General features: G+C 37.4%; 1 protein-coding gene across 2 annotated transcripts in view; it reads right to left on the bottom strand.

Annotated features, from left to right (window-relative positions):
• Window positions 1-22,156, bottom strand: part of chrm3b (cholinergic receptor, muscarinic 3b) — a 144,828-nt gene extending 122,672 nt beyond the window's left edge. For both annotated transcript variants that reach the window (XM_046854572.1, XM_046854573.1), the window contains exon 1: window positions 21,942-22,156. The gene's annotated coding sequence lies outside the window, so the exon portion shown is untranslated. The remainder of the gene's footprint in view (window positions 1-21,941) is intronic.
• Window positions 22,157-22,393: the final 237 nt, after the last annotated feature.

The raw sequence follows: 22,393 nt of genomic DNA, 5'->3' as shown, positions 1-22,393 counted from the left end.
TGCTCCTGTACATAAAGCCAGTTCCATGAAGAAATGATTTACCGTAATTTCCGAACTATAAAGCGCACCTATATATAAGCCGCACCCACTGAATTTGACAAAGATTTTTATTTTAAACATAAATAAGCCGCACCTGTTTATAAACCTACATTGAAACTAATGAACTTTACACAGGCTTTAATGAAAGACAGTGTCTGTTACACACGGTGTAACGGGTGAAATATGTTGCGCATCCTTTAGGAGCATAGCGGTATTTTGGGAATAGCCCGGCGCCGCATTTTTCCGCTATTACTGCATGTGTGGAGACCGAGGAATATGTCATTATTATTTTCTGATGCTCATTTCTAAGTTTCTTTGACTAACCCATCAGACCCGCTGTTGCCAAGAATAATAAAAAAGCACGAGTTTTGGAAACCTGTCTGTGCTTATATGATTTCTGTTGCAACTGGAGTTAGTGAGCTCTCCCTTCACCCAGACTCAATGCGTTACAACGGCTTGTATCTAAACAGTAGCCTACCAAGAAAGTCATTGTTCACTGTCTTCCTCCTTCCTTTCACAACTATTTCTCTCGGGAGTTTATCTTTTGGTATCGTCGTGCGTCAAAAAACGCCGTGCAGCTCAGAACACAGGTAAAGTGCGTTTTTTCGTTTCCGTTTGGAAATTTCATTGGTCTAATGTTATGGGGTTCAGTTTTTTGACTTGAAGTTTGTAAAACCGGGAAAAACCCAGGAGAAATTCATAAATAAGCTGCTTCGTTGTTTAAGCCGCGGGGTTCAAAACGTGGGAAAAAAAGTAGCGGCTTATAGTCCGAAAAATACGGTACCTGGTTTGGAGAAGAAGAAATTGAGTGGCCTGCTGTGTAGCTCTGACCTTAACCCTACTGAACACCTTTGTGTACTACACCAGTACCAGATTTTACTAAAGTCTTTAGGCCAAAAGAGCACAGATCTCCACAAGCACACTCCAGAACCTTGTGATACATCTTCCCAGAAGAGTGGAGGCTATTATAATAGCAAATGGGACCTAAATGTGAAATGGGATTTTCATAAAACACAGACAGATCTTATGGTCAAGTATCCACACACCTATGCCCATATAAGGTATATAATGAGTTTATTTATTAGATTTATTGATTCTAGCAATATATCTTCTAATAGACTCATGACTATGGATTCCGCTTCATTTAAATGTGAAAATGCAAACATTAAAATGGTGCTTTGGTGTACGCATTGCATTGCATGTCGACGATAAAAACTAATAATAAAAACGAGAACGTGTCATAAGCCTATTACATTTACAACAACAACAAACACTGAAAGGCTTGCAGGAAAGTCACTTCAAGTCAGAACAAGGGCAAAAATGACAAACTGTACAATAGCCACATTAATGAGGTTTAATCGAGCTCTGCCACTCCTGCTGGTGGGATGACCTTGTAAGACCAGAACATGTTTCCAATTTCCCAATGGAAAAAAAACAGTAATTGTCCACTTTAAGTGAAGTTTAAAATATTCTTTAATCAGTGTCAAGCTGAAGAAAAGCACTTCTTACTCAGACCAGACTCTCATCTCTGGCCTGCACTTATCAGTAAAACATACAGCTGCTATATACTGTAGGTGTCTGTTTGACAATGTTTATTTCAATACCACACACAGTGTATAGAAAATGTCAATTTTTCAGGATTCACATTATAACTACATAGTTTACATCTGTTGATTTACCATTTATAAATGAGTTCCAGGTTATAAACTATTGTGCCGTTTTTGCCTCAGAATGTAGGAACCAGGCTTTAAATTATAAATTGACATTTACTGAAAACATCAAGTCAAATATAATTAATGGTAACTAAATCTGAACAGACATCTAGTGCAAAAAGATTCAACCTATTTGTTATCTTGTTTTGTTTTTTACTCGTGCCTCTGAGACAAAGTCTAAATTACTATTTTAGCACCAAAAACCTGGACATATGCTAAACAAATAACCAGTGCTGTAATGAGGTCATTCAGACAACTGTAGCTTTTTTTTCCATCTACCATCTAGCTAGATGTTCTTAGGAGAAAACCATTATCAGTTTCTATTAGAATTATGCTTGAAACCCTTTCTGAATTAAAAGTGTATTGTTTGGTTCTACAGAGAACCTCTGGAAGTTTTATAGGAGGGACAAACCAAAAACATTATTTTTAGCTTGAACCACTGAAAAACCTTTGGGATGAATATGATGAACACAGTCAATCTCTCAGTATATTGTATATGTAGCCATAGGGCCAAACCGAAGAAGCAGGTTGGATGCTTGGTGAACACTTTTTCATCTAAAAGTGTAAAAGTAAGAAACAATAGTAAGACTTGAGGAAAAAATCTCTCTGATTATATACTATAAATTGGCCAATTTAGATTTCTTTCATTGAAACTGTAATCTAAACAGGTAAAAAATAATAAATCAAGAGCACCAGAATGAAAAAATAGGAACTCAGATTCAGAATGGAGAAAGCACAATCTAGTCAATATATTCCCTGCAAACGTATAAGACATTATATAACTTCATCAGCAACTATTTTAGTATCTTCTCAAGCGACAATACTATAGAAATGACACCGATATATTTTATAGTAATCAATGTGCAGCTTTATAGTAGTACAGATTTACTGTCCTTTGAAAATAACTCAACATTCTGTCATTATTTTTAAAATAACTGGCAACAAAAGTGAGTAGACCCTAAGTAATAACAGCTGTAGGTTGTGTAACCATGCAAAGCTACATGTCCTATTCATCATGTTGATTGACCACTGGATGTTCAACATGGCACCTAAAGGCAAATAACTTTGAGAATTAGAATTGTTGCTCTTCACAAAGATGCCAAGGCTATAAAAAGATTAGTAACACTTTCTGTGGTTTTCCAAGACGGGTTATACTCGAAACAGACCTCGCAAGGGTCCATCAAAGAAGTTGAGTCCTCGTGCTGTACGGCAGGTGCAGAAGCTGGCTTCAGAAAAACAGACCAATGAGTGCTTTAGAGGTTTCAGAAGGGGAAGGTCCGCTTTGTCAGTGCTCAGACCATACACCACACACTGCAACAAGTCAGTCTGCAAGGCCATCGTGGCCACCCTGAAGGAAGCGTCTTCTGAAGCCGACTCATAAGAAAGCCTGTAAACAGTTTGCTGAAGACAACCTGTCCAAGATCATGAATTACTAGAACCATGTCCTGTGGTCTGATGAGACTAAGATAAACTTGTTTGGCTCAAATGTTGTCCAGCATGTTTGGTGACGCCCTGGTAAGGAGTACCAAGAAAACTGTGTCTTGCCTACAATCAAGCATGGCGGTGGTAGCATCATGATCTGGGGCTGCATGAGTACTGCTGGTACTGGATTCCAACATATTATAACGCATATTATAATGCCCAAAACATCTTTTATAATTGTTTATAATCGTACTATTCATGGTCACATCTACGGCATGGTTATTTTTATCGTCGTCCCCCGCCCGAAATCTATCCTGTCACCTGGAATGGAAACTCTGACCACATACATTACTGGATAATTAAGCCTAACAACCTCAGTGCTAAACTGAATACAAATTCTTAACCAACAATATAACCGCTACAAGTCAGAAGGATGCTAGCACATGTAATTAGCAGACATTTTTGCATGTCTGCAGATACATTGTTGTAAACAGATGTAATTATAAAGCCATCTACATAAATCTGTTAATATTTTTATTTATCAGCATGCTACATTTATGAAAGCCATTATAAACAAAACCTAATTTCAGCAACAAAACTAATGGATCTGATTTCCTTAACAATCAGTGTTGAAATTAGTTGTTTGATGTGTTCGGTTCCAGACGAATTGCACATGTGTATTTGTGGCAAATGGCATGAGGTGATCAGTTGCTGATGCTCATTTCCATCTAGACCTATTGGTGTTCATTAATGCTTCAGAAGCAGATGGTGCTCTTTGCTTTGTGCCGCTGCTGTAACAAAGTAATTTCCCTTATGGCATTAGTTAAGTATGCGTGTATCGATTTCCTTATCCAAGCGCTGGCATTTTGATAGACCAGCTTAATGTGGGATGCCTGGTACTGAACTCTGACTTTCACTGATTGTCAAAATACTCTTAGTTGTCGCTATGTCGAGTTTTCACAGCATACAGTCTATTAACACTTAATTTACATTAGAAAATAGCTGCTGACAACGTCTGGAGACAAACTTAACAAGCCGAGTCAAAATAAATAATCAAACCGGTTGGCCGACTGCTCCCTATTTGGCTTCAATCTAAAATCAAATCAGAAACCACTAAAATACTTATGTACAATACAAACTACTGCCCAAACTATGCCAGATCACCCAAAACTAACAATACAGATCCTTGTCTCTTAACTAATTGCATGCAAGGCCACAAACTCACAGTTAGCATTTTGTTGAATCCTAATTAGACAAAGGAAGGATTTCACTATATTGAGTTATATTTTAATATTCATATCCACATTCTTACAATATCCTATTCATTGATACACATCATGACAATCCTAATATTTTTGTTCATCCCTAACCAGTGCCAGTAGTTAGTATGATGGTTAACTACTGTGGCAACCGCCTTTTATAACAGATCAATCAAAAAGTATAGCTAACATTAGTTAAATTAGCAAGCCAGATAGCCAGATAAGTGTTGCGATAAAGACTGTAGTACAATAAAACAACAAAAAATTCCATGAATGCCTGTTTTTTCACTTTTCACAAGGCAAATCAAGCTTGTCAGATAATCCTGATTGTGGGCATAGTGGTTAGTGGACACCTGACCATAAGATTCATAAGTGCTTTTTGAACAGCCCATTACAAATGTAGTCCCTAGTTGCCGAATATAAGTGTACTTGTTGAGATTTGATTGAGGCGTTGGTAAAAGTCAGGGACTGATGTGAAGTAAGGAGGCCTAAAATTAATCCCAAAGGTTTTTAATATGGTTGAGGTCAGATCTTTGTAGCAGGCCTCTCAAGCTCTTCCACTTCAATCCATATAGAATATATCTTTCTAGAGCTGGCTTTGTTCACAGGGGCTGAAACAGATTTGGGTCTTCTAGCTCAAGTGAAGTGAAAATGCAAGCTTATTGGATCCAAAGGTCTCCTATACAATTTTGTGCCTTTAACTTGTGGAAACAGTTTGTGGAAGAACCACAAATAGCTGGAAAATTCAGGTGTTCAAATGCCTTTGGCCATATAGTTCATATAGTCATTTTTTTTTTTTTACAAACAGTATGTCCCAAACTAGAAAGTTTATAAAAATCTTTTACATATTTTCAAGTGTTGAAGAAAACAAAATATGACCTGTTTAGATATAAAGATGCCAGCCCAAGAATGCATCTCAATCCAATTTGGGGAAGAACCACAAATACAGTACATACAATATACAGTATGGATGATTGCTGAGTGCTACTAGCAGGACCTGACCTGTGAATCACCCAGGGTATCATGTCTACAGTGTTTACCTAAAGGTTGTTAAATGTTACTTTTAAGATCAAGACTGAGCTCAGTACCCGGTATCACTACGTGAGCCCTAAGTATCTGAAGTTTATGTTTGATACTCACTAGCAGCAAGGCCTCAGTTACTGTGTTTGTGTTTCACTTAGCAGGACTCTGGCTACGAAAAAGCCTCGCGACATCAGGCCAGAGTCACACTAACGACCTGTCAAAGCCGTCAGCTAAAATAAATGACTAGTCAAAGACCTGTTTAACCCTAATAAAGCCACGTAGGCACTCGATGCCAGACAAAAAGCAACAGACAGCTGCTAATGCAAACAGCTCACGTCTGAATGAGTGAACAATTTCTCTGAATTCTGTGTGGCACATAGCATCATGTCAAAGTCCACCATTTTTCTTCCATATTCAATTCAGTGCAGTGTTATTTCACTAAGGGAACTGTTTAAATTATGCTCTGACTTTTGTTTTAAATTATGCATCATCCATCCAGGTGGTGTCACATCTGAGGGGCTGGAATCGCTTGAAAGTTTATCATTTCTTTCCCCTTTTTGTTTTCATGTCGCTTATGATGACTAAACATTAGCTCCTCGAAAATAAAAGTACCTATACAGCCTTGCTGAATAATGCTATCAATCTTGCATTGTTTTTCCTCAAAGGGTAAGTCTATTTTAGGAATGGCGTTCAGGGCTGAGCAGATAATAATGACGTACATGGGTGAGATTTACTCCAGTGCTTTGCCCTGGAATCAGTCAGTCACACAGCTGAGAATGTTATTCACACCTTGACAAGTTAATTCATTTCCTCTCACTCTCGCTCTCACACACACAATGTCTGACACACAAACCTGACAAATCGTATAATTCCATGACAATTATTAGACCGCAAGTGCAAGATTATTGTTCTCTTATGCATGTGTTTACCCAGATGCCTTACATGTGTACAGAATCTTTTTCTGGGTGAACATTTTCAACCCTCTACATTTCCTAAATAAACAGATACAGTTCCTGGATGGATGAATGAATTTGGTCCATCCATCCAGCACTGTAAATATTTGAGACAGCAGTCAGATTTCTAGGTCATGGCCAAGTTCCAATAAAAAAAATGTTGAAGAAACAAGTCACCGCATGAACGATGAATAAGTCTTAAATGTCCAATTAGAAACGCTTAGCCATGATGACAGCATGGGCAGCTGGATAACTGTGCTAGCGGGGCTACACATCACATCAAGTGCTGTTAATAAACATCTTATTGAGAATTAGTTGGGTGTTTTTGTGCTAATGAGTGCAAGCGCTACCAGTAAATTATAAAATGTCAAAGACATTGATTGTTCAGAATTACAATTCCCAACACACATTTTAAATATCATGATCCAGAACTTACCTGACACTCCCAGATCACCCACACAGAATATAAACTCTATTATATAAAACATTCATGACCATCTTTCCAGACATGCCACGCCTTAATAATAGCTTTTATATTTAAGTTCTTGTTCGTTGTTTTGTCCTTTTGTTCTAATAGTTCGTTTTGCCTAGTTTCTGCTGTTTGCCCTGACTACCCTGACTACTACTTGCCCTAATGTTGGCTCTTTTTTAAAACTTTAGATTGGTTTGCCACCTGCTTAAATTTATTGCAACTAAATCCCTCTCTTCTGCATGGCAGGTGATGAAACAAGGCTGGGGGCTGATTTCTTTCTAGCCCACACTGTAGATTCATGCAGCCTATCAGTAACAGCTATATCAGTAATTTTATAGAGAGAAAGAAGATTTAGTTTCCCATATCTTTAACAGTGATTTAGAAGGAGATGAGGTAAAAATTGTTGTTAATATAAAATGTAGTATAAGGTGAATCTAAAAATAGATAGACACATCTACTCTGTATACTTGTATATATTGTGAAAGATATAAATAATAGAACAAATGACAAAAAAAAAAAATATGAAGAAAGAAAATTCTTGAATAGGATTTAATTTGTACCAACCTTTTTGTTTATTATGTTTCATAGCCAGAAGAAAGATATCAGAAAGCCAGTAAAACAAAACATACCATAAATCCTATAAAGATTAATAAAGATTTTCTCTTTTAAGAGTATAAGTACAGCTGTGATTACATTTTCTGGGTTATTAAACATTTAGGAAAGGAGTCTCCAGTATCAGCAATTTGTATAGGCACGTTTTCCACCACAGTTAAGCCATCAGAACAGAATGGTAAAAAAAAAAAAAAGATGTGAGGAAAAGGAAAGTTTGAAGACACATTCATTTGTTGAATCAGTGATTCTTTCGCAACCAAGTACGCAATCAGCCACAGATGTTTGGTGCACAATGTTGCTATGCAAATAATGTATCTGCCTTACATCGACAGAACCAACGTAGAAAGAGTCAAGAACATCAAGTTTCTTTGTGTCCACCTCTGTCACCAATTGTCCTGTCCTTGAACACCACGTCAGTGGTTAAATCGTCAGCGGCTCTAATTTCTGCTCAGACTCAAGAAGGTTGCCCATATTTTTATAAAAATGTCATGTCATATATGTAAATATTCATATAATTCGTATACACACACACACACACACACACACACACACACACACACACACACACACACACAGACACTTTTGCACACACATATAGGTAATGTAAATGTAAATAATTATAACTTTCTTATGCCTCATTATTACTCTTCTCTCTTTTTTTCTTTTTTGTTTTATATTGTTTAATGTTTGATATTTAATATTGCTGTCGTTTGCCTGGAGCCTCACTTAAGAATTTCATTGTACAAACTGTCACTGACATCTTTACATATGACAAATAAACTTGAAACATGAAACATCCTGTGAGAGAAAAAACGGTAACAGCTTCCATAATATCACAAATGAAGGACCTAACTTGTCTCTTGACTGCTTGTCAATAAAAAATACTAATTGATTTGTTTATTATAGGATAAATGTAATAACTGGCAATGTGTAGATGAAGAAGAGGAATAAAATACACAGGGCATGCTGATGGTGGTGACAGTGACTCTGCTTTGTATCAGGCTATATTGCGCAATAACGTCTCTTCAATACACACACTCAAGTGGTCTATTCCTTACATGCTGCATCCTAATTCTAGTTACACTCAAGGTTCCTGTTATTAAAAAGAAATCTATTTCTGCCATAGTAACTATTTCTGGCTTTGGAATACCAACCAGTTTTTCTCTTTGGGAAAAGCATTTCAAGGTTAAAACTTTAATTAGTGATAACAGCATAACAGGGCCCTGTGAGTAAAGTCACATTAATGAACTTCATCAGTGAGTGATTTTCGGCCGCATTCCTATCACCGTCTTCACCTTGCCTCAGACAATTATGCACATGAGAATTTCTTTGTTTAAATGCTGATGTGGTTCTTGGTCTAATTGCTTGTTGCAGCCTTTGAACAGGAGGGTCAGGAAAAACTATTTCTGAATCTGAATATACTAAAGACTATGACTTGATTGGGGCATTGAATGAAACCTGCGTGAAGATGCACATTTAACAACATACACTTTTATACGCTTTGCAAATATCAGCATCCAGTTCTTCAGACTCCTCACAAACAATTTCTGAAAAGGTTTGCAATGTTTTGTAATCTATAATCATTAACCAAACGTGACATCTTCTCTCCCAATGGTAAACAGATCATGTGTGCTCTAGTACAGAGATGCCCAGCTACCAGACAAAGACCAGTACCAGACTGTGAATCATTTGGAAAATGAAAATAAAATATAAATCATTTATTTCCAATGTCTTGACTTCTCAGAATTTTGAAAGATGACCAATGCCAGTTTCCCTTATTTTTGTTTCAGTTCCAGTTAAGTTCCTATTGATTCTGTAGTATGGTGAGTTGAGTTACAATGTAATTATATATGTAATAATTAAATAAATAATTAAATCATATATGTATAAAAGAAATATAATATGCACCTTGTTGTGCCCCTCAGTCTTCAATCTAATTGGAAAAACAGATCACATGCAATTTCTTCTCTTCAATTGTGCACTCTACTGTCTTCGTTGCCATTATTACATGGATACCATTCGCTCTGTTGTCTTTACTCCTATTGGGAGGTGGATTACGTGTGCTCTACTGTCTTCAATACCATTGGATAGGTTTGCCCACATATAATCGCCATAGGTCACTGCTGCTCATGTCCCCGGACTGTCATGTCACCAACTCTTACTAAAAATGAATGATTTACGGTAGATGTTGAGGTTTTTGTTGGGAGTGATGAGGATGGACAGGATTAGAAATGAGTTTATTAGATAGACAGCACATTTAGGACGTTTTGGAGACAAAGTGAGGGAGGCGAGATTGAGATTGTTTGGACATGTTCAGATGAGGGACATGGGGTATATCAGTAGGAGAATGCTGAGGGTGGAGCCACCAGGAAGGAGGAAAAGAGGATATCCAAGAAGGAGGTTTATGGATGTGGTGAGGGAAGACATGCAGGTAGTTGTGTTGAAAGAGGCAGATATAGAGGACACGGGGTTATGGAGACGGATGATCTGCTGTGGCGACCCCTAATGGGAAAAGCCGAACGCAAAAGAAGAAGAAGAATACAATGAGCTGTTCCCAAAACAGAATGTGGTATTAGTCCTATGGTCCCGATTTCTGTATGTAAAATCATACTATTTTACAAAGCAGTTTATTTAGCACAACTTAGTCCGAAATTAGATTATGTAAGAGAATTCATGCACCACTTTTACACCCTCAAATTGCTTATAAAATTTCATCTTTGGCGTTTCAGTACAAAATATTAAAAAAAAGTATTACATTTTACTGATCTACAAAACATTCTGCCAGACCATTATTAACGTTACACATTTCCTCATACAAATACTGATGCATTAAACCTTTTTTAAAGCACATTTATAAGTCTACATATCATTAAAAGTATTTTATGCATTTATACGTGATCATACATTTTTAGACTATTCCTGTTCACACAGATCAGTACAGATTACTAAAAACCAAGCACAGGAGTCCAGGATGCTTTGGCATGGTAAATACATTATTTAACATGGAGTCAATGAGATTTTATATAGCTGAGTGGTTCTGGTAAGACGTCCTGTACTTTCGAACACGCTAATGCAGTAATGCAATTTTAACTGGAGTCTATAGCGGAAACTGATATTTTTAGTTAAAGTGCACATGCTTGAACCTGAACCGAGTTCACTTACATAAGGTATGTTATGCAATGGAAGACACTAAGAATAATACTAAGGGTATTAGCTTTCTTTTGCATGTTGTAGTGTTTAAAAAGGTGAGCTGACCAGCACCCTTAATCTACTCAATAAAAAAAAATGCAGAACTATATTACATCAAATTAAGACCAAATGAGTTAAAATATCCATCGTAGTGAAGTTCCACACCAGTGGGCAAACTCTCCAAGCTTTCCAAGTTCAAACCCACAGAGCGTGTAGAACAGAAGGGGTGCCTGAGCCACAAGAACATCTGGAAGACTTCCCAACGTAATATCCGATAAAAAGAGGAATAACAAAAGGACCGGTGTTTACGCTGCGCTTGATGACCCCATTAGGAGTAAGTCTTCTCAGATTCAACACTTCACACATCATAAAGAACCGAGGTGAGATCATGCCGCTTAGAACCAAGGGCTTTAGCTTGAAGGAATAGTGCTGGACCTACATGATGTTTTTTCTGGTTCCTGAGAACCAGAAGTGCTGAATGTTTAGAATTCAAAAACAGCAGCAAAGCTACAGCTTTAAGTTATTTTGTGTGTGTGTGTGTGTGTGTGTGTGTGTGTGTGTGTGTGTGTGTGTGTGTGTGTGTGTGTGTGTGTGTTGATTCTTCACACAACCTGGGAATCTCACCTGACTCTACTCTCTCTTACATACCGCTTCAAATTTAGCATTTTAAATTGTGGTCAATTGTATGCAACATCTGTAACATTACTATTAATAATGAGAAATAAATATTAGTGCTATCAATTGCTTAAAATAAATCACGATTAATCGCATGATTGTCATGAGTTAATCCGTGATTAATCATACTTAAATCTGTTCAAAATGTACCTTAAATTAATACTTTTAAAAGTTTTTAAAACTCTAAACATGAGCATGGACAAATATGGATGCTAATCAGATAATCCGTTCCACAGACCCCAAAATAATTCATATAAAAATTATTTTTAATGGTATTTTATAGGTACTTTTTTCACGCAATTCCAGCTTTACTTCTCTCAATTCCGACTTTATTTTTTGTAAACATTTCTGGTGCATCCACCGGTTACCAATTTGTCGGCCTGAATTTGAAGCTGTTGGTGTATAAACAAGGCTCATCTGCTTCTCTACAGGTTTAGGAGGCTTTGTTTGATACCATGTGATTCTTGTGATTGTAACCCATTTCATTTTCAATGTGGAAAGCTTTTTGACACTACAGAGGGAGTGTCGCTGTCTGATTGGCAAAAAAAAAGGTGGAATTGTGAGGAAAAAATTATTACAAAAAATAAAGTCACAATTGTGAGGGGAAAAAGTCAGAATTGAAAGAAAAAAGTCAAAATTGCAAGAAATAAGGTCATAAATAGGCAAGATTTATTTAAAGTGGTTGTAACTGGTTTCCATAATGTTTACCTGTCCAGAGCGCTTTAGAGTTTAGTTAGTGGTGCGCCAGTTATAATGGTCCGTAGGGAAACACAGTGCTCTGTGTGTAGTTAAATTGAATAAACAAAGCCTCAAATAATTTGCCTCGATGCATTTTCGTATTTCAAATTACTCAAGTTACTTAAAGGATCCTGATATCATCAGATCTGATATTTTATGTACACATTATTGACACTAATGCAAAGATGGGAAATAACAAAATACAAATACTTTGTTATTGTACTAAAGTAGATTTTGCTGGTATCAGTATTTTACTATTTTTTAAACTTTTTACTTTCACTTATAAATTTTTTTTACACAAATATCCGTAATTTCTACTTTTTAAATGTTCAAACCAGAATCGTTACTTTAGTTTCAATCTATTTGGTGACATGATCAATATTTTTGCTTCTCATCCTGCACCATTTTCAGCACATCAACCTATTTCTTGTCATTTACCAGCTTTTCCAATCTTCCACTGATGTATCATATCCTGGCTTTAACACTCCACAACAAGAAGTCTGGGGTTAACGTGGATGAGACAGAGGGAGTCAGTGATGTAAACATGACTGAGAACAGAGACCTTCCTGATCACCTGATCATCATCATCTTTTCTCTGATTGTGTTCTATATGGTGGATGTTCAGCCAAACTTCTTTACTTTAACTTGAATAAAAAAGTGTAGTCAGTACTTCAGCTTTCACCAGAGTCTTTCAAAACATGAGTGTCTGTACTTCTACTTAAGTGATGGATGTGTGTACTTTTGCCATCTCTGCCCTAATGTATCTGAAACAATAACCAATGATTAGTACACAATATAAAGTACAAATAAAACAAATTAACCTGCACTTTACCATTGAAAAGAGTCATGGCATGAGGGAGGTGTGAGGGAGCTGAGAGGGACGAGAGGAGTAGGGTTACTGCTTGGAAGGAGAATCTCTTTCCATGAGAACACACATGGTCACAATACTATAGTATTATACAGTAATACTACACAATAGTACAACACGCGAATGTTACAGTACCTGTTTGAGGGCTACACACGAATCAGCGAGAAGCTGTGAGAGAGAAAGAACCATCATCTCAGTCGTGTGTTGTTCGTGTGATGCTCGATGTTCGCAAAAAAACGTGCCGCAAATGATTTGTAAAGCACATTACTGGCAATCTAAGGTTTCACTGTATGGAAATCATCAGGACACCAAACTTAACTTTTGCTATGTTTCCACAAGGACGGTTTAAATTGCCAGATGTGTTCAACATGGCAGATTTTAATGCTTGATTTAAGACTTGGCACATCAGTAAAACAAATGTTAATTGATTAATATTTATTTTTCTTTTTGCTGAAGTTTATATATTTTTTATATCTGAGCATAGAAAGAACTTTGTGAATAAATGTGTGTTGCATTGAAGGATTTCATTTCGCCTCTTTTTTATTTATTTAGTATTTATTTTATTAAATTGGTCAAACAGAAATTGCACAATAATAAAATGAGTGCCTTTAAAACCGCTTTAAAGCCGTTAACATGTTATTAATGCATTAATATTGACAGCCCTAATAAATGTGCACTGCACTAGTCCTAAACACCAAGACACTTGTAGGTGAAAAGCCAAAAACAGTGGATTTGTGAGGTTTTATTTCCTAAAATACTAATCAGATTGTACACCTCAACACTGCATTAACTGAGATCATCACAACCGCCTCTTTAACAACACTATCGTCTTTGCTGCGTAATAAAAACACCACAGAAGATAAAGCTGGTGTGCAAAATGTAATTGGTAACAGTCATTGTCAATCAAAAAATAATGGAGTAAAAAGTACATTTATTGGATCATAAATGCAGTTGAGTCGAAAGTAAAGTGGTCAGGGTCTGTCAGGGACGTGTGAATGGAAGGAAGGACCTTAATGCAGGACGCAGGAAGGGTTAAGGTGAAAGCAGGTTTAAATGAGAAAAGATGTACAGAGAAAAACACAGTTTAAAAACAGATCTACAAAAAATGTCCAAAGTCCAAGAGCCAGCAGACAGAGCAATGCAGGGAGAACCAAAATCGAAATTCATAAGCTGGTTAACTGAGCAATAGAGGGCAGAGCAAAAACACAAACCAAAAAAACAAGTCGAGACCAAAACAAAGCAGAGGCAGTGCAGAACAGGGATCAGGATCAGTATCAGGATCAGGGAACAGGAACCAGAACAGGCAGGGTGACAAGAAATATCCCAGGAACATGAAAATCCGGTGATATAATCTGGCAGGGAGTAAAAGCCTAAGATGTGCTTAAATACAGAGTGACACGGGAAAAACGGCAAGATGGCCGCCGACCCGGAAACCTGCACCGCGAACCCAGAAGTGTGCGTCGTGAACCCGGAAGATCCTGACAAAAGGTTGTTAAAATCTTCGATATTAATTGCCAAAAACTGCTCAGGTACAGTAACAAAGTACATTTACTGAAACTACTCTTCACCACTGGTCCACAATAAAGCCAAACTGCGCACTGACCAATAATGCAGCCTACTACAACTGATTTAGCAGAGGGCAAATTACAGACTTTTGTGAATACCTAATATTTGTCATGTTCACATGTGGCAATGCAGATGTTACTGCTGTATATCTTAATGCTCAATGGTCTATGATTAAAACCTACTTCTGCATTGTGGAGAATAGATGTGCAGAATCATGGCTGTTTATGAATATTTACAGTAGGCTGTTATATCAATCGTCTGCATTACAATAGAACTTATTCCTAATGTTTCTTTACTTCCTTCTTAAGAAAGCAAAAATTAGGTTAAAGTAGCATTCTGTTCCATAAAAGTAAAAGAGGTCATCAATAAATTAGTTATTTGTCAATAAATGAAGTACAGGTGCATCTGAATAAATTTAAATATCATTAACAAGTTGATTTATTTTAGTAATTCATTACAAAAAGTGAAACTTATATTAAATAGATTCAACACACACAGACTGATGTATTTCAAGAGTTTATTTCTTTTCATTTTGATTATTTTGGCTCACAATTAACAAAAACCCATTAACAAAAATCTCAAAAAAATGTGAATACTTCATAACACCAATCAAAAAAACATTTTTAGTGAATTGTTGACCTTTTGGAAAGTATATAAATTTACTGTATATTTACTTAATACTTGGTAGGGGCTCCTTTTGCTTTAATTACTGCCTCAATTTGGCGTGGCATGAAGGTGAACCGTCTGTGGCACTGCTGAGGTGGTATGGAAGCCCAGACAGTGGCCTTCAGCTCATTTGCATTTTTTGGTCTCTTGTTTCTCATTTTCCTCTTAACAATACCACATAGATTCTCTATGGGGTTCAGGTCTGGTAAGTTTGCTGGCCAGTCAAGCACACCAACACCATGGTCATTTAAACAACTTTTGGTGCTTTTGGCAGTGTGGGCAGGTGCCAAATCCTGCTGGAAAATGAAATCAGCATGTCCATAAAGCTGGTCAGCAGAGGGAAGCATGAAGTGCTTTAAAACTTCCTGGTAAACGTCTGTGCTGACCTTGGACTTGATTAAACACAGTGGACCAACACCAGCAGATGACACGACTCCCCAAACCAACACTGACTGTGCAAACTTTACACTGGAACTCAAACAACGTGGATTCTGTGCCTCTCCTCTCTTCTTCCAGATTCGGTTCTAAAAAGATGACTTTGGCCCTCTAAGCACTTTTTCACAATATTCTAATTTTCTGAGATACCGAATTTTAGATTTTCATTAGTTGTAAGCCATGATCATCAAAATGAAAAGAAATAAACACTTGAAATATATCAGTCTGTGTGTGATGAATCTATATAATATACGAGTTTCACTTTTTGTATTGAATTACTAAACATATTAACTTTTTAATGATATTCTAATTTATTGAGATGCACCTGTATCTATCATGGATTCATCACATGGCTTCAATACAGACTAATTTTCTTCATTATGTTTCTACATGATATGAAACGGCATCCTACACAAGAAGACTTTGACTGAATGGATTAAAAAAAGGAATAGTAGTAATATGTAAAAGTTGCACAATAATAATAATGTGTGTTGTAGATTGTAAAACACTGAATAAACCATTTCTAGCATATGTCTATTCAGTGTTAAATATTCACATTTAATTGCAACAATGAGCGTCATATGAAACCAAGAAACATGGGTGTGATAATGAATAATACACTCAGTTTACTATGACATTTAGAGTGATAAAAGAATTTGCATCGAAGAATATTTCTGCATGGGTTCAGTCCCTGTTTAATCAAGATTTTTGCCAGGGAGTGTGTAGAAAAGAAAGATACGAGTGGAGAAATTTTAATCAAGAAAAGTGCATTTGGGTGACTGAAACACTGTAAAACAAGAACGAGGAACAGATCCACACTATAAGCGAGACCATGGTGGACACTATGCCACACGATCACAACAAAAGCTACTGAAACACAGGAAATGGTGCTAATCAGGGTGAAACAATGCAAATGTCAGAAAATGTGTGGCATGGTGGGGCTGATGGGAAGTGGAGTTTAGCACCCATTTGGTGCTAGTATGACGTGATCTATGTTCAATGAATTATTCAAACACTTATCATATTGCTATGTTCAATAGAGAATTATAAGAAGCCTAGTAGGAAGACATTTTATTTTCACAGTAAGGACCATTCCACAAAGATCACCACAAAAAAAATTGAATATTCTATACATATGATATTGTAATCAATTCCAGTAAACTTTTGTTTAGTAAAGTAGAACTGTGCAAAATATATTACTAGTTTCACCGACACGCACAACACCTTTTTGGTGTTTAATCATTTGCAGAAGCACACAGAGCATCTGCATGTATAAAAACTCTTTACACAGCTAGAAAACGTTTATCACACAAAGCCTGCGGTGACAGCGGCTTTTCATTAGTGTACTACAATAAACGCATTTATGCTACCTTCAGAAAACTGAAACAACTCTGACAGCTCAGCATGGCTCTCAGCATTAATAAATGTATGCCACTGTGTCAGTTTTTACTGATATTTGAATGACGGTCTACTGGCTTTCTTTAATATTACAGCCAGAGCCTTACTACACTGACAAGGAAATGTACAGCCAGTGTAAACTGTACACCTGAAGGGTATGATCACATTAAACATCTAACACAGGCTCCACAGGCTGCAAAAATGTCAATTTTTACAAACTAAGCATGACTTATTAACAGTTTTGAATTCTAAACTTCACAATTTCATATATAAATAATACTTATCCTTTAAGGATATTTGACATAAAATGATCTTTCCCTGTCAAAGCTAGGCCAACAATTAAACACCCAACAAATTATATAACAAACATTAGTTCTAGGTGAAATTTCAGTTCTGGATGGATAGGAGCAACTCCATATCATAAAGCCCATTTAGGGGAAGTGGTAGCTCAGTGGTTAAGGTGCTGGATTAACGAGTGGAAGGTCAGGGGTTCAAGCCCCAGTATTACCAAGCTGTGCTTGGGCTTATGAGCTAGGCTTCTAAACCTTCTGCGCTCCAGGGGAGGCTGTATCATAGTTGACCCTATGCTCTCTCACAAGTATAAAGCAAGGAATCAAAAGCATTGCAGGAGAGTGTGTATGCATATAAGCCTTTGTGAGGACCAAATAATATCTGCCATGATAGGATAGAGTCCTCACAAAAAATATGTTTTTTTTTTAAATATATACATTTTAAAACATGATAGAACCAGAAAAAGGGATTTCCTTCAGGTCCTAAAGTTAAGGTTAGATTTAGGTTAGAGTAACTTTAATTAACTTTTATAATCACTGTACAAAATAGAAACCGTGTGTGTGTTTGAGACAGTGTGGTGTATTACAACCCAGCTTGGCAGACAGAAGCATCAATCACCCCACTGGCATCACATCAGAGGTGAAGCTTCTCACATCACCAAGCATTTAGCTGAGCAAGCGCCATGACAATGACACTTACTCAAAGTCACTGTGAGGCAAAAAGAAAGAGTGAGAGAATGCGAAGACAGCAGAATGGCAGAGCCATTACATTAGCAGTCATGGTCATGTGAGCTTAAAAGGCAAGAACATTAGGAAAGCTGCCATGTAAATATCCTAAATGAATTCCAGCCCAATACCACTACTGGGCTCCAACAGCACAATGACTCTGGAACCAAACCAAAAAAAACTGCCATAATTCCTAACACAACCCATTGAAACACCTGCTATGATCCCACAAATAGCAAAAGCTACAACTTGACTGGTCTGAACATAACCCCATTAGAACCCAAAACCAAAATCCCACTTGACCACAGCAATCCATCTTAAAAGTCCAGAGATTCCAAAATTGGAATTATGGCGTTATACTGCAATAACACAACCAGAAGTGCAACAGCGTAAACTTACGCAACCACCATCAATAGTGTACCCCTTGGAAGCCAAGCCCACATTAGTCCAACAAAACAATTCTAGTGGATTCTACAAACATAAAATCGGCTAAACTTAAAAATAAGGCCAATGAACCTCAACACTTATTGCACTAAAATTTCAACGCTCAAATAGTCTAAACCCAGTGTAGCTCAAACCCGCTGCCCACCAATAATACAACTCTGAAGCCAAACAGATATTCACTTAATACTACAACCCTTTTAAATCACTCTATCCATTCAAGATAAAATTGATCTGATATTCCTACTGGAGAAGAATGGCCCCTAGTTATACTCGCCCATCATCACTGACACCATTACAACACTTCTGCCTGAAACGTCTGAAAATCTTGCTGTGATATTAGGTGACAGACTTCTGTCACTATCTATTAAACGTATTAACCACCAGATCCACTCAAATCCTCATACACCCCGAGATTCTTCCTTTCACACTTGCTTGCCTTTATTAGCATGCATTCTCTTCTCTACAGGGCATTTTGCCAACCCAAGAAGTGATTCCATGTGTAAAGTAGTTCTTGTAAGATAGAGCTTTTTAATATCGTTCATCGAGAACCACTGTTCCGCACACGTATGTGTCCCTTGCTGCTAACATACCTGATTCAATTCATCAGCTAATTAACCACTTAGATGAAAAGATACATGGTGATTCTCCAAGTCCAGGATTGAGAAACACTGTGCTGCAGGAAGGATGGGATCAAAAACCTTGATGAGGAGAGTTAACAATTCTGAAAAAAGAGCGAGTGGAATAGGCTCAGCTCAGTTTACTTTTAAAGATCTGAGTGGCTGTGGTACTAAAAAGGTAATTCAGATAGCAAATTTTTTTGTATTATGTACACAATTATGGTTCTAAATTGTCTGTCTTGTTATCTCATTGACCACTGTAGCACTTGGACAAACTGCTATCGCTTTTCATTCTCCTTGACATGAATTCCTGCTGATGCATCACAAGGTCATGTGGGAACTACTGGCACAGTACATTGTTCTAGATTGGTCTAAAGAGCTAATGATCAGTCACAGTGAACTACAGCATCAGGAACATCAACTACTATGTGTTCCACATAGTCAAAGCATCTTTAATCAGTAATATTCTCTCAAAAGCAAATCTCCTAAGTGAGGATGCCACAATTCACAATGGCTTTATGGATATTTTTGGAACCAGTTTTTCTAAACACTACCATAAACATACTGGATGAAGAATTGCCAGAACACTTAGCCTTCTGAAAGAATTCTGACTAAAAAAATTGCTCCTTATTACCAATTGCACCCTATTGGTGGTACAACTGGTAGTGCATGGCTGTGGATTGTGCATGATTGTACTAAAATATATACAAATATATATAAAATATATGTGTGTAAGTATGTGTGTGTGTGAGTGTGTGTGTGTATAAGGTAAGACATATATATTTATATGTACAGTATCTCACAAAGGTGAGTACACCCCTCACAACTATTATAATATATCTTCTCAAAGGACAATACTATAGAAATAAATAGAGTTGTCAATGTACAGCTTGTATAGCAGTACAGATTTACTTTCCTCTAAAAAATAACTCTATGTACAGCCATTATTGTCTAAATATCTGAACACAAAAGTAAGTACACCCTAAGTGATAACAGAGTTAGGTTGTGTAAGCATGGTAAAAAGACACACGTCTTATTCATGTTCATGTTTTTGTCTGCTTGACAGGACCACACAAATGTGTGTATCTTGTATTAGAGCAGTTAAAATTTGGTGCTTTCAATACAATTCTCTCATACTGACCACTGGATGTTCACTGTATGTTGGGTCATGCAGAGGTTCTCCAGGACGGGTTTCACTCGGAACAGACCTCGCACGGGTTTTTAAAAAAAAAAGTCGAGTCCTCGTGCTGTGCGTAAAGTGAAGCTGCTTCAGAGAACAGACGCATGAGTGCTGCAGCATTGCTCCTCAAGGTCCTCTTGTCAGTGCTCAGACCATACGCCGCACATTGTAACAAGTCGGTTCGCATGGCTGTCATCCCAGAGGAAAGCGTCTTCTGAAGCCAGCTCACAAGAAAGCCTACTAACAGTTTGCTGAAGAAACTCTGTCCAAAAGCAACCATGTCCTGTGGTCTGATGAGACTAAGATAAACTTGTTTGGCTCAGATGGTGTCCAGCATGTGTAGTTGAGGAGAACCAAGAAAATTGTGTCTTGCCTAACATGTCAAACATGGTGGTGGAAGCATCATGGTCTAAGGTTGCATGAGTGCTGCTGGTACTAGGAAGCTGCGGTTCAATAAGGAAAACATGGATTCCAACATGTACTGTGACATTCTGAAGCAGAACATGATGCTCTTCCTTTAGAAACTGGGCCGAACTGCTTTTTCAACATAATAACAGCCCAAACCCAAACACAACACCAAGTAGACAACTGACTTGCTGAGGAAGCTGAAGGTGAAGCTGATAGAGTGGCCAACTATGTCTCCAGACCTGAAACCTATTTAGCACCTGTGAGGCATCCTCAAGTGGAAGGTGGAGAAGCACCATGTGTCTAACATCCAGCAGCTGCGTAATGTCGTTATGGAGGAGTGGAAGAGGATCCCAGCAACAAATACGACAGCTGAACCTTAGTAAGATCCAGTGTCAACACAAATTGGTTTTGTTCAGTCAACAGATAAATATATCAAAACAAGTGAGTAAATAAATGGCAAGTGTTTTAGTGAAATTTATATAATCTATCTATCTATCTATCTATCTATCTATCTATCTATATATATATATATATATATATATATATATACAGTGGTTCTACAGTACATCTTAAAAAGTGATCCTTTTTCAAAATATAAATATTAAACTACACAAAAAGAGAGATGGAGAGAGGAGAAAAAGTGGAAGTGAGGTGTAATGTATGAGAGCAGCTTCTGAAAACCAGGGATTCATGTTTTATTAAGTCAAGTTTCCCATAACCTTCAGGATTTTCCCAACTGACTTTACAGTAGCTGTAAGGAGACTTTTCCACATATTATTTCTTCTCCTGTGGATATTTTCCCTAATTACAACTATGATGCAACCTTCTGAAGTGATCAACCGCCTACATACATTTATATACATTTAGCATAATAATAATAATAATAATAATAATAATAATAATAAATATATTATTAATAGTGGTTTGGAAATATTAGCTGGTTCCACCCCAGGGAAGAAAAACAGCCATGTTATTAGTTTATACTCTGCACCGTGAACACATCTAAGCCTTTTATTTACTTTCTGATAAAGACGTTCAGAAAGTCAGGTGTTCCTTGAGGCATAACTACCAACCATGCAAATAAAACCCAAAGCCCATGGAAAATGATTTATAATCTACAATTGCACCAATTTTAAAAGTTGATATTTCCTCCTAGTGAAAGCTAGGGTCTGTAAGAAACAGTAACTTACTCGAACCCAAATTGCAACAAATAAAGTGTGAATTAAAAACAAAAAAAATAAGCTCGTACCTGTGCGATGTCCATACGTGCGCGCACGCGACACAACTTCCGAGCACTGTGCAGTCGTTCACATCGTCCAAATCCGATTGCTTTCACTCAGAAAAGCAACTAACTGGAAGCGGTAACGGGGAAGAAACTCGTGGCTCTTTCGCTCGGTGCTCCACGTGAAACTAACGCTGGAATCTGCCAGAGCGCTCTACCGGCACTGCGCTATAGTGTGCGCGTAACCGCGCGTCGCCAGGTGGCGCGCCGGGCATTCCCGAGCTGAGGGATATAAAACATGGATAAAGGGATATGCACGCGCACTGCTGGAATGGCCCCAGTGCAGTGATAGGGGAAGGGGAAAAAGACACAAAAACACACACACACACACACACACACACACACACACACACACACACTATATACATATATAATAGTTTTATTTTTGGGCTTCCAGGCAGGGGCACCTGTTCACCTGT

This window comes from Silurus meridionalis, chromosome 7 (assembly GCF_014805685.1).
Source record: "Silurus meridionalis isolate SWU-2019-XX chromosome 7, ASM1480568v1, whole genome shotgun sequence".
In the NCBI taxonomy this organism is placed as follows: Eukaryota; Metazoa; Chordata; class Actinopteri; order Siluriformes; family Siluridae; genus Silurus; species Silurus meridionalis.
The sequence above is the reverse complement of the archived record's forward strand: the minus strand, read 5'-3'. Positions and strand labels throughout refer to the sequence as shown.